Source organism: Equus caballus, chromosome 19 (assembly GCF_041296265.1).
Source record: "Equus caballus isolate H_3958 breed thoroughbred chromosome 19, TB-T2T, whole genome shotgun sequence".
Taxonomy (NCBI): domain Eukaryota; kingdom Metazoa; phylum Chordata; class Mammalia; order Perissodactyla; family Equidae; genus Equus; species Equus caballus.
In genome coordinates, this window is record NC_091702.1 from 68,804,258 (window position 1) to 68,817,173 (window position 12,916).

Consider the following 12,916-nt stretch of genomic DNA (forward strand, 5'->3'; position numbering starts at 1 on the left):
TAAACTGCTGCGATGCCTTTACATGGAACTGCGCTGGGCACTGCTGAACTGCTGGTGCCATCCGGGTTCACAGTCATGTGCGTGTCAGTGACAGTTACACGGGTGGAACAGGGCTGCACGTCATGAGCCTGGAAGCTTAGCATGAGCTTTACCTCTATGACCTTTTCTTAACTGGAAAGTGGTCGTGATTCCTGCTTTCGTAGAGCTGAAATAGTCATAGAGGACTTATTTTGAAAACAAAAGTATATCACTAAAATCAAGCACTATTTTATATCCTCCCATAGCCTTTTCTGTAAAGTTCCCGCCACTGAATATCTTAAGAGAGAGGCTACCTTGTGAGATTTTCTTTCTTTTTTAAAAAAATTATTTGATCGAGGCCATATCGGCTTACGACATTGTGTAAGTTTCAGGTGTACGTCACTGTATTTCAGTGTCTGTATACACTGCACCATGTTCACCACCAATAGTCCCCCTACCCGTCTGGTAACCACTCATCTGTTCTCCTAATCTATGTGTTTGTTTATCTTCCACCTATGAGTGAGATCATATGGTATTTGTCTTTCACTGACTTATTTCACTCAGCATAAGACCCTCAAGGTCCATCCATGTTGTCACAAATGGGAGGATTTCATCTTTTCTGTGACTGAGTAGTATCCCATGGTGTATATACAGCACATCCTCTTTATCCACTCATCTGTTGATGGGCACTTGGGTTGCTTCCACATCCTGGCTATTGTGAATAATGCTGCAGTGAACATAGGGGTACAAAAATCTCTTTGAATTGTTGATTTCATGTTCTTTGGATAAACACCCAATAGTGGGGTAGCTGGATCATATTGTATTTCCATTTTTAATTATTTGAGAAATCTTTATACATCTTCCCATAGGTAGCAGAGTGGCGCAGCGGAAGCGTGCTGGGCCCATAACCCAGAGGTCGATGGATCGAAACCATCCTCTGCTATCAGAGTTCACTTTCTTTTTAAGTTAACACAGAGTTTTCTAACCTGCTCTTTGAAAGACGAGAGATTAAAAAAAAGCAATTTGTCATGGCCGGCCCAGTGGCATAGTGATTAAGTTCATGTACTCTTCTTTGGCAGGCCAGGGTTCACAGGTTTGAATCCCAGGCACAGACATAGCACCGCTCATCAAGCCACACTGTGGCAGCATCCGACATAAAATAGAGGAAGATGGACAACAGATGTTAGCTCAGGACCAATATTCCTCACCAAAAAAAGTTATCTTACAAAAAGCACACTTATAAACAGAAGTTCACATTCAAGAGTGTTCCATTGTGCATGATGTTTTCAGTGAAAAACGGGAACTAGTTTATTTCTCTTTATGCTTGTTATTTAAATATGGTTTCTCAAGCTAGGAGTATGTTAGAAAAAGAACCATTCTCTCATCAGATGAATTTCTGTGAACTGTTATTTAAAAAAATAGTATGGAATTTTGAGTATTATAGATTATTGTTGAATATTTTGGACATTATCTCTAGATTATATAGCTTTAAAATAGTTGCTGCTCAAAATTCTAATAAATATAAATATTGAAATAAGAATATAGAATGCTTTAAGATATACTAATAGATTTTATTGTATTTTTATATCTTCTAAACTTATATTTCTTTAATCTCAGTAAAATTGTAAGCTTGAGACATTTTAGAAAGTATTTTGTCTGCTCCCCTTTGATTTTTCACGTCACCACAGCATAAAGGGTTGGTAAGGGGTCTTTATTATTGTTCAGTAGATGAAGAAACTGAATCTCAGATAAACTAGGAAATAAACTCATATAATGAACAAGCTGAAAATTTGGGTCTTGGATTCAATTTGTATTTAAAGTTGAAGAAATTTTAAAAAGTTTACTAATAACCAAATGAGATTGAGAAAAGTCTGAAAACGGATGACGACCAGGATGATGGTAGAAGTGGAATAACTAGTCCTGAGAAGTTGCTACAAGTCAATAACAGTATTACATACAATGTCTATGTAACAGTGTTATATACAATGTCTATGTAACAGTGTTATATACAATGTCTATGTAACAGTATTATATACAATGTCTATGTAACAGTATTGTTAACCCATATACTTGTACGTATATACAGACTTATACAAGTACGTATATATATACATATGTAGTAGGGAAAAGTACAGAAATACAAATATAGTCTATCACAATTATAGTCTCTGAAGGAAAATATGTATTTGGAAAAACTGTTGTATAATAACAGTGAAATAAATCCCAACCTGGTTATTAAAATTTCATGCTAAAGAAATTACAGCTAGTCATCCTGTATAGTCAGATATATAGAGGATAGTTTAAGAACAAAGATAGGACTTTCATGTGAGGTAATCTGTATTATTATCCAAAGTTTAAATATTAAAAGAAAATCCAATGATGCTTATATATTTTTTTATTGAGATCATGGTGCTTTACATCAATGTGAGATTTCATTTGTACAATATTTCTTGACTGGCACCACGTAAGTGCTTCCCTTCACCCCCTGTGCCCACCTCCCATCCCCTTCCCCTGGTAACCACTGAACTGTTTTCTTTGTCCATGTGTTTGTTCATATTCCACATATGAGTGAAGTCATCTGGTGTTTATCTTTCTCAGACTGGCTTATTTCGCTTAGCATAATTCCCTTCAGGTCCCTCCACATTGTTGCAAATGGGATGATTTTGTCTTTTTTTCTGGCTGAGCAGTATTCTATTGTACATTTACACCACATCTTCTTTATCCAATCACCAGTGGATGGGCACTTGCATAGTTTCCAAGTCTTGCCTATTGTGAATAGTGCTGCAATGAACAGAGGGATACATATGTTACTTTGGATTGTTGATTTCAAATTGTTTGGGTAGGTACCCAGTAGTGGGATAGCTGGGTCGTATGGTATTTCTATTTTTAGTCTTAGTGGTTATAGCCATTTTAACAGGCATAAGGTGGTATCTTAGTGTAGTTTTGATTTGCACTTTCCTGATGATTAGTGATGTTGAACATCTTTTCATGTGTTTATTGGCCATCTATATATCTTCTTTGGAAAAATGTCTGTTCTTCTCCTCTGCCCATTTTTTGATAGGGTTGTTTGTTTTTTATTGTTCAGTTGTGTGAGTTCCTTATATATTATGGAGATTAACCCCTTGTCAAATATATGATTTGCAAATATTTTCTCTCAATTGGTGGGTTGTCTGTTTGTTTTGATTCTAGTTTCTTTTGCCTTGCAGAAGCTCTTTAGTCTGATGAATTTCCACTTGTTTATTTTTTCTTTTGTTTCCATTGTCTGAGAGGACATGGTATTTGAAAAGATCCTTTTTAGTTTGATGTCAAAGAGTGTACTACTGATATTATCTCCCAGGAGTTTTATAGTTTCAGGATATATCTTCAAGTCTTTGATCCATTTTGAGTTTATTTATGTGTATGGCGTGAGATAATGGTCTACTTTCATTCTTTTGTATGTGGCTGTCCAGTTTTCCCAGCATCACTTATTGAAGAGAGTGTCTTTTCTCCATTGTATGTTCTTGGCACCTTTGCCGAAGATTAGCTGTCTGTAGATGTGTGGTTTGATTTCTGGGCTTTCAGTTCTCTTCCAATTAGTCTGTGTGTCTGTTTTTGTACCAGTACCGTGGCTTTTTGATCACTATGGCTTTGTAGCAAATTTTGAAGTCAGAGATTGTGATGCCTCCAGCTTTGTTCTTTTCTCTCAGAATTGCCTTAGCAATTTGGGGTCTTTGGTTGCCCCGTATGAATTTTAGGATTCTTTGCTTTATTTCCTTGAAGAATGTCATTGGGATTCTGATTGAAATTGCACTGAATCTGTAGATTGCTTTGGGTATTATGGACATTTTAACTATGTTTATTCTTCCAATCCATGAGCAAGGAATCTCTTTCCATCTCTTTATGTCATTGTCCATTTCTTTCAGCAATGTCTTATAGTTTTCATTGTATAAGTCCTTCACCTCCTTGGTTAAATTTATTCCTAGGTACTTTATTCTTTTACTTGCGATTGCAAATTGAATTGTATTCTTAAGTTCGCTTTCTGTAAGTTCGTTATTGGAGTATAGAAAAGCAAATGATTTTTGTAAGTTAATTCTGTACCCTGCAGCTTTACTGTGGTTGTTAATTATTTCTATTAGTTTTTCGATGGATCTTTTGGGGGGTTTCTATATGTAAGATTATGTCGTCTGCAAATAGCGAGAGTCTCACTTCTTCACTCCCTATTTAGTTTGCTTTTATTCCTTTATCTTGCCTAATTGCTCTGGCCAAAACCTCCAGTACTATGTTGAATAAGATTGGTGATAGTGGGCTTTCTTATCTTGTTCCTGTTCTCAGGAGGATGGCACTCAGTTTTTGCCCATTGAGCATGATGTTGGCTGTGGGTTTGTCATATATGGTCTTTATTGTGTTGAGGTAATTTCCTTCTATCCCCATTTTGTTAAGACTTTTGTCATAAATTGCTGTTGCATCTTGTCAAATGCTTTCTCTGCATCTATTGAGATGATCATGTGGTTTTTATTCCTCAGTTTGTTGATGTGGTGTATCACGTTGACGGATTTGCGGATGTTGAACCATCCCTGTGTCCCTGGTGTGAATCCCACTTGATCATGATGTATGATCCTTTTGATGTGTTGCTGTATTTGAGTTGCCAAAATTTTGTTGAGGATTTTTCCACCTATGTTCATCAGCGATATTGGCTTGTAGTTCTCCTTTTTTCTGTTGTCCTTGTCAGGCTTTGGTATCAGAGTTATGTTGGCCTCGCAGGATGTGTTAGGAAGTGTTCCATCCTCCCTAATTTTTTGGAATAGCTTGAAAAGGATAGGTATTAAATCCTCTCTGAACGTTTGGTAGAATTCCCCAGGAAAGCCATCTGGTCCTGGGGTTTTCTTCTTTGGGATGCTTTTGATTACTGTTTCAATTTTTTTCCTTGTGATTGGTCTATTCAGATTGTCTGTTTCTTCTAGACTCAGCTTTGGGAGGTTTTAAGAGTCTAAGAATTTATCCATTTCCTCTAGGTTATCCATTTTGCTGGCATATAGTTTTTCATACTATTCTCTTATAATCTGTTGTATTTCTGCAGAGTCTGTTGTTATTTCTCTTTCATTTCTGTTCTTGTTTATCTGAGCTTTCTCTCTTTTTTTCTTTGTAAGTCTGGCTAGCGGTTTCTCAATTTTATTTATCTGCACAAAGAACCAGCTCTTTGTTTCACTGATCCTTTCTACTGCCTTTTTTGTTACAATAGCATTTATTTCTGCTCTGATTTTTATTATTTCTCTCTTTTTGCTGACTTTGGGATTTGTTTGTTGTTCTTTTTCTAATTCAGTTAGGTTTAATTTGAGATTGCTTATTGGGGATTCTTCTTGTTTGTTAAGGTGTGCCTGTGTTGCGATGAATTTCCCTCTTAATATGGCCTCTGCTGCGTCCCATATGAGTTGGTATGGTATGTTATTTTCATTTGTCTCCAGACATTTTTTTATTTCTTCTTTAATTTCTTCAATGATCCATTGCTTGTTCAATAGCATATTGCTTAGTTTCCACATCTTTGTCCCTTACTCAGCTTTTTTCCTGTAATTAATTTCTAGCCTTATAGCATTATGATTAGAAAAGATCCTTGTTATTATTTCAATTTTTTAAAATTTATAGAGGCTTGCCTTGTTTCCCAACATATGGTCTACCCTTGAGAATGTTCCATGAGCACTTGAGAAGAATGTGTACTCTTCTATTTTTGGATGGAGTGCTCTGTATATGTCTATTAAATCCAATTGGTTTAGCTTTTCACTTAATTCCACTGTTTCCTTGTTGCTTTTCTGTCTGGATGACCTATCCATTGATGTGAGTGGGGTGTTGAGGTCCCCTACTGTTATTGTGTTATTTTTAATATTTTCTTTTAGGTTTGTTAATTGTTGCTTTATGGACTTTGGTGCTCCCATGTTGGGTGCATAGATATTGATAAGAGTTATTTTTTCTTGATGGAGTATCCCTCTAAGCATTATATACTGCCTGTCTTGTCTCTCTTTACCTGCCTTATCCTGAAGTCTCCTTTGTCTGATATAAGTGTTGTGACATCTGCTTTCTTTTGTTTGACATTAGCTTGGAGTATTGTCTTCTACCCTTTCACTCTGAGCCTATGTTTGTCACTGAAGCTGAGGGGTGTTTCCTGGAGGCAGCAAATTGTTGGATCTTGTTGTTTAATCCATCTCACCAGTCTGTGTCTTTTTATTGGAGAACTTAATCCATTTAAGTTTAGGGTGATTATTGATGTATGAGGGCTTAGTGCTGTCATTATATCACTCATTTTCTGGTTTTCCTGCATTTCCTTTGTTTCTCATCCTGTGTGTTTTGGTCTACCCATTGAATTATGTACATTTTTGTGATGTGTTTCTTTGTTTTTTTCTTATTTATTTTTTTTGTCTCTGTTCTGGGTTTTTGTTTAGTGGTTACTCTGAATTTATATTCAGAATGTTGTGTATAAGACAGTCCGTTTTCTGACGGCCTCTTATTTCCTTAGTCTAAACCAATTCAATCTCTTTCCTCCTCCCCTCCTAAGTTGTTTTTATCATATCTTACTGCAACTTTTGTTGTGAGTTTGTGGTTAAAGTGGCAAGATTGTCTTTGTTTTTGGTGTTTTCCTTCCCTTTAGCCTAATGCTATAGTTGAATATCTGTGATCCTATCTGATTCTGTCTACTTATTTATCTCCTTACTCTGGGTTTTGTGACCCCTTTCTCCCTTTTTTTCTTTTTCAGGCATGAGGGACTTCTTGAGGATTTCTTGTCAGGGGAGTCTCATGGCTACAAAGTCCCTTAGCTTTTGTTTGTCTGGGAAAGATTTAATTTCTCCCTCATATCTGAAGGATATTTTTGCTGTATAACGTATTCTTGGCTGAAGATTCTTATCTTTTAAAGTTTTGAATATGGCATTCCATTCTCTCCTGGCTTGTGAGGTTTCCGCAGAGAAATCCGCCAAAAGCCTGATAGGGGTTCCCTTATAGGTTATTTTCTTCTGCCTTGCTGCTCTTAGTACACTTTCTTTGTCATTCTTTTTTGCTAGTTTTACTACTATATGCCTTGCAGTAGGTCTTTTTTACACTGACATATCTAGGAGACCTGGAAACCTCTTTCACATGGATTTCCATCTCCTTCCCCAGGTTTGGGAAGTTCTCTGCTGTTATTACTTTAAACACGCTTTCTGCTCCATTCTCCTTCTCATCTCCTTCTTGAATACCTATAATTCTTATGTTGCATTTCCTCACTGAGTTGGATATTTCTCGGAGACTTTCTTCATTTGTTTTTAGTCTTAGTTCTCTCTCCTCTGTCTGGAGCATTTCAACATGTCTGTCTTTGATTATGCTGATTCGCTCCTCTATGATGTCCACACGAGCATTCAGGGAATCTGTATTTTGTTTTGTCTCTTCCATTGTGTCTTTCATCTCCAATATTTCTGATCGATTCTTCTTTATAGTTTCAATCTCTTTTGTGAAGTAGCTCCTGAACTCGTTGAATTGTTTCTCTACATTCTGTTTTACCTCATTGAATTTTTTGATGATTGCTATTTTGAATTCATTGTCACTTAGATTACATATTTTTGTGTCCTCAGGACTGAATCCTGGGTAATCGTTCTTTTCTCTCTGGTCTGGAGATTTGATATAATGTTGGTGGCTCTTTTTATGCACCCTGGTGTTATTTGGTTTCAGTTACTGCCTATCACCACTGAGTGGGGGTCGAGATCTGTGTATTCTGAGCCCTCTGCATTCAGCTGAGATGGTGCGGTTTGGGTCAGGGGAGGGGGGCTTTCTCCTCTGTGCTGTTCCCAGTTTCCCAATCAGCTCTTGCTATCTGGCTTCCTGGGGTCTTGGCTTGATGAGGTCACCCCATGTGAAAGCTTTCGCCCCACTGGAGGGCTTCCCTCTAGGCTGCACAGGCTGTGGGAGTCCTGGGTGACCTGTGGCCACACGACCCCTCCCCCACTCCTTCCCTCCTGGAGCCTCCCATGGCAGCCATCCCAGTGTCTAGGGGAGGGGGCAAAGTTCTCCCTTACCCTGTCCCAGCTCCTCCGAGGGGGCTGCAGCCTCTCCGCCCCCCTTTATGTGGCCGTGTGTCTCTCCGAGGTTTTTGTGTTGTTAGAATTTCTTCTGTTGGAGTATGGATATTTCTGTCTGTTGTATGTTGGAGGAGAGAGAGTCCCAGGCAAGTTCACTCTGCCATGATGCTGATGTCACTCCTATGTAATTTTTAATCAGAAAATAATACCACATTTTCATTTTAATTAATGTGAAATTAAGTTCCAAAACCAAGCATTTCTCTTCTGTGTTTTCAGTTCCATTCAGTGAGGCATATATAAATCTATTTCATATAAATTGCATCATCTTTTAACTCACAAGTAAATTGTGCTTAAGCTGGTCTGATTCTTATCAAACACAAAGAGGAGCCCAAGAAGCTGCAATTCCTTGCTGCACGAATGTAAAGATGTTAGTTTAGTTGGAAAGATAAACTCGATTCACACATATTTATCCACTTTTATCAAAGAATTCTGATAGGATAGAAGTTTACTTACAATCTAAGGGGTCAGGTGATGTCCACTATTTCACAGTCTTATTTTACTTGAGTTTGAGAGCTTCTGAAAATTACCATACATTGCATCAGATTTTGTAAAGCTCTGATATTTATTTTCCTCATATTATTCGATTATCATATCAAACTATTTTCATTAAACCTAATCTAAATAATTATATTCACTTAAGTATGAGCTACAGGATTATCAAATCAGTTCTCTCTTCTTTAATATGCCATGGAAGATATTGTTACTATCAGAAAAAGGATCATCTCGTCAATAAATCATGTTGGATATTCACATTCAAAAGTATGAAATTGCATCTTCATCTTACAACATACACAAAAATCAACTTAAAATGAATTAAAGACTTAAATGTAGGACCTGAAACTGTAAAACTTGTAGAAGAAAACATAGGGAAAGGCTCCTTGACATTAGTCTTGGCAATGACTTTTGGATATGACATCAAAACCACAGCCAACAAAAGCAAAAACAAACAAGTGGTAAAATAAAAAGTTTATTTAAAATTTCTATTTTACAATCAATAAGTGAAAAAATGTCACTCCATTTAAAAAAGTTTGTATACTTCTGCAACTTTTGTGTGCTGAGAAGCCTCCTATGCATTTATATATAGAAAAAAATGAAAATTCACAATGTAAAACACTGTTAAAATGCTTAAAATTTCAGGTACATTTCTCATTAGCACCATTTTCATGCAGATCTATTAGAAATATGATTATTTTCATCAGTTTTTATTTTTCACTCTGTGTGTAGACAACTGACCAAATGTAAAACGTCAAACGATAGTATGTCATATATTTCTCAAGTTGTTAGTATTTTAGTTTCGAAAGTAAAAATTGAGTCTTGCACTAGTTTGGCTCTGCAGGCTCTGGGTGAGAATAGGCATCTGTTATCTGGCCAAAACTTCAGGCGCTTTCTTAACCTGTAATTTGTGTGAGCTATTCCTCAGGGCTTAAAGTGTTTTCAGTTCAACAGTGTTGGTTACTTGTGCTAGATTCTCATTTCCTCAAGATTAAAACCAGGTCTTCATTATCTTATGTCTGTGCTCATTTCCTCCTTACACCTGGAACAATACCTGATGAAGCAAAGTCCCTTGCTTGGGGACCCATCTCCACACCAGCATCATTGACCCAGCTGCAAATAATTGTGTAAAAGTACAGGAAAGGGCATATAGGTGATTCTGTTGTCGGGATAGAATCCAGACCCTCATCGTTGTATCTCCTTTTCAGTGTGAACTGTTAGCCCCACCAAGATTCAAAACCTAGACTTGGCATCACTTGATGCAAAGGGTCTTCACTTCCTGAGTAGAGATAGCGTGTCTGTCTGTAGGTCCTGGCACTTCCTCCCAGCCATCTAAAGTCTAACATTTTGATTTAATTTCAGACCATTGGTGTCTCAGGATTTTGCATTCTAAAGAAGAGGGTGGTGATCTTGTGGCTGGCTAAAATCAGTCACTTGTGTCCAAAAATCCTGCTTCCCACTGACTATCCAGAAGGATGCTTGAACCCTTGATTTCACACAAAGCAGATCCATTAGGGTGTAGAACACAAAACTGCAGTTTCTCAGGCTCACACATAGTTGATTTTGGCCACTTGTCCCCAGGAACCCACCGTGGAAACTGACTTCTCTCTGTTCCCCTTGGGCTCACTGTTATGACACAAGGTAAATTATTATATTTTATAGAAGTTTGAATACATAGAAACATATAATACTTTAAAAAGCATATATTTCCAATATAATAAATTTAAGCGTATTATAAATAGCAAGGATATCCATTTTTTTGTAGCCATTGAATAGAAGTAGCCAAGGCTGCAGAATTGACGTGCATTTTGACCTTTTCCACCCACATACTGTGAGACTTGGGCTATTGTCCTTCTCTTAATTTCAATACGTCCTGTAAAGTGGGACTGGAAGGCTTGCATCAGCTATTTTATAAAATATTCTAAGCTTCAAATAAAATAGTGAATAGAAAACACTGTTAAAAATATATATTATAACCCAATGTAAAATATTAAGATGAGTTCTCTAGTACATCCAAATTAATCACTTTATCATTAATGAAATTCTATTACATGTATATAAGATATAAAATGAAGATAACATCGGATAAGCTAAAAAACTTTGAAAGTGACCCTACCCTCTAAATTTAGGAGTTATAACTTTGCTGAGCTAAATACTCCATTTCTTCCTCCCACCGTTTATGAATTTAAACTGCTTCATTTGGAAATACGGCATCTAAAATCAAATCCTCTCAATCCAAGGCTCTGAGATAGGGCACCAAATTCAAATATTATAAGCCATATTTAGCAAAGGAAAATACTTACTTTCCTTTAACCACAGTTTTTTTTCCTGTAAACTAGGTGACAAATATACTGGAGTGCTACGCAGTAGAAAATCATTTTGAAAATTTCAGTATCACATGCAGTGCAGAGTAACTTGAACTCACTGGCGAGGTGTCTGGCTCTCTATCTTCGTTTACACTGATCATTTACATTCCACTCAGTGGAAGTCTGGCAAATCTGTTTTGTTTGTAGCTGAGGCCCCACAGCTGGTGCAACAGAAGATTAAGTTGCCCAACACTAAACTAAAAGATTGATGGCCAAGGTTTTCATATAGCAAAGTGTAGTTTTGTTACATAATTACCAGAATTATATGCAGCACTATATCTATTTCTCAACTATAAATCAAAGGGTTGTTCTGAGTTATGAAAGAAATTACAAACCAATTTGTGGGAACAACATCTGTTGTGAACGGGCAAAAACCCCTAGTAAGAAAGAAATAATTTATCTTTTTCTGTTTTGTAGCTATTTATAAGATCAAGAGAAAACAAAATTATTTTCATAGTCTATAGTCCTTTACAAAAATATTTATGTCTGCACTTCTATATTCTGTAAAAACACAATGCTACATTTTTTCTCATGCTCAGGAACAAAAGAAAGTAAAATACTCAATTTCCCTTAAATGTATTTCCTTTTAACTTGACATACAGCAAAACACTAACTTTATTAGCACATTTTGCATATGGTGAAGTACATTTTTATGTTTTCTAAGGCATTCCAGTTCCCAGAACACAAGGAAAATGTTATAGATATTTGCTAACTCCTCCACAAGTGCGACAATAGATAAACTACTGCTCTGAGAAACTCTGCTGTTTCTAACTCCGTTCCTTTGGAATCCGACTCCTTCTGACGCACACAAACAACTTCTGCCAACCCTTTAAGTCTCACTTGAAATAAGACTTGATCCTGAGGCTGGGTGAATTAAGCATGGAATAAAATATGAGTGGTTGGGAGTGTATTCCTAGTGAAGCCTTCACATTGCTTCACACACTGTTCAGGCCAAAGGGGTCCACTAAGTGTCTGTTGTCTGTTACTATTTCTGTTTTAGTCCTCATGACGTGTAAAATCATGCAGAGAGGGATAACCCGTTGTATATATCCATATTTCTATTCTTTTCATTGGCCTTTCTTCTTTCCTGATAATCTAAGGCTCCTTTCAGAATTTCCCTTCTGTTTGGAGAACTTCCAGTAGCCAATCTGTAGGTCTGCTAGCACACATTCTCTCAGTTTTCCTTCATGTGAGGATGCTATTTCACCTTCATTCCTAACGGATTATGTTTCTGGATGGACCACTCTGGTTTGAAAGTTCTCTTCCGTGTCCACTTGGACAAAGGTGTACCCCTTCCTGCCCGCCTCCCTGGTTTCCCATCAGAAATGCTGTGTCATTGGAGCTGGTGTCCCTACTGTTCCATTTCTCTCCACCTGCTTTCAAAATATTTTTCATCATCTTTTGTTTCCAGAAGTTTAATGATGATATGTTTAGGCACAAAATTCTTCAGATTTATCCTGTTTGAGGTTTGCTCAGTGTCTTAAATCTGTTGTGTCTTTTGCCAAATCTGGAAGTTTTAGACCATTTTCTTCAGACACTCTTCAGCCCAATTCTCCTCTCCTTTCTTTCTGAGACTTTGACAGCATGATATAGGAGCTCCTGTTGTCATCTCACCGATCCTTCAGTCTCTGTCCATTTTTTTCCAGTCTGTTTTCTCTCAGTTATTGAAATCGGGTAAATCTATTGCTCTGTCCTCAACCTCCCTGGTTCCATCTTCTACCATCTCCATTCTGAGCCCATCCAGTGTGCTTTCCATTTCTGTTATTATATTTTTCAGCTGTATAATTTACATTTACTTTTTTTTTTTATAACTGCTACTTCTTTGCTAAGATTTTTATTTATTTTTTTCATTTGTTTCAAGAGAGTTTCTAACTGACGGTTGAAGCATTTCCTGACGACAGCTCTAAAGCTTTGTGGGGAACCCTATCTGACCCACCTCGGTGTTGGCGTCGGTGGGCTCCCTTC

The 12,916-nt window shown here is 37.1% G+C and overlaps 1 non-coding gene across 1 annotated transcript; it reads left to right on the forward strand.

The window, feature by feature from the left end:
- The first annotated feature begins 889 nt into the window (after positions 1 to 889).
- TRNAM-CAU (transfer RNA methionine (anticodon CAU)) lies at positions 890 to 961 on the forward strand. The gene has a single exon. It is a non-coding gene; the product is annotated as a tRNA-Met (tRNA).
- Positions 962 to 12,916: the final 11,955 nt, after the last annotated feature.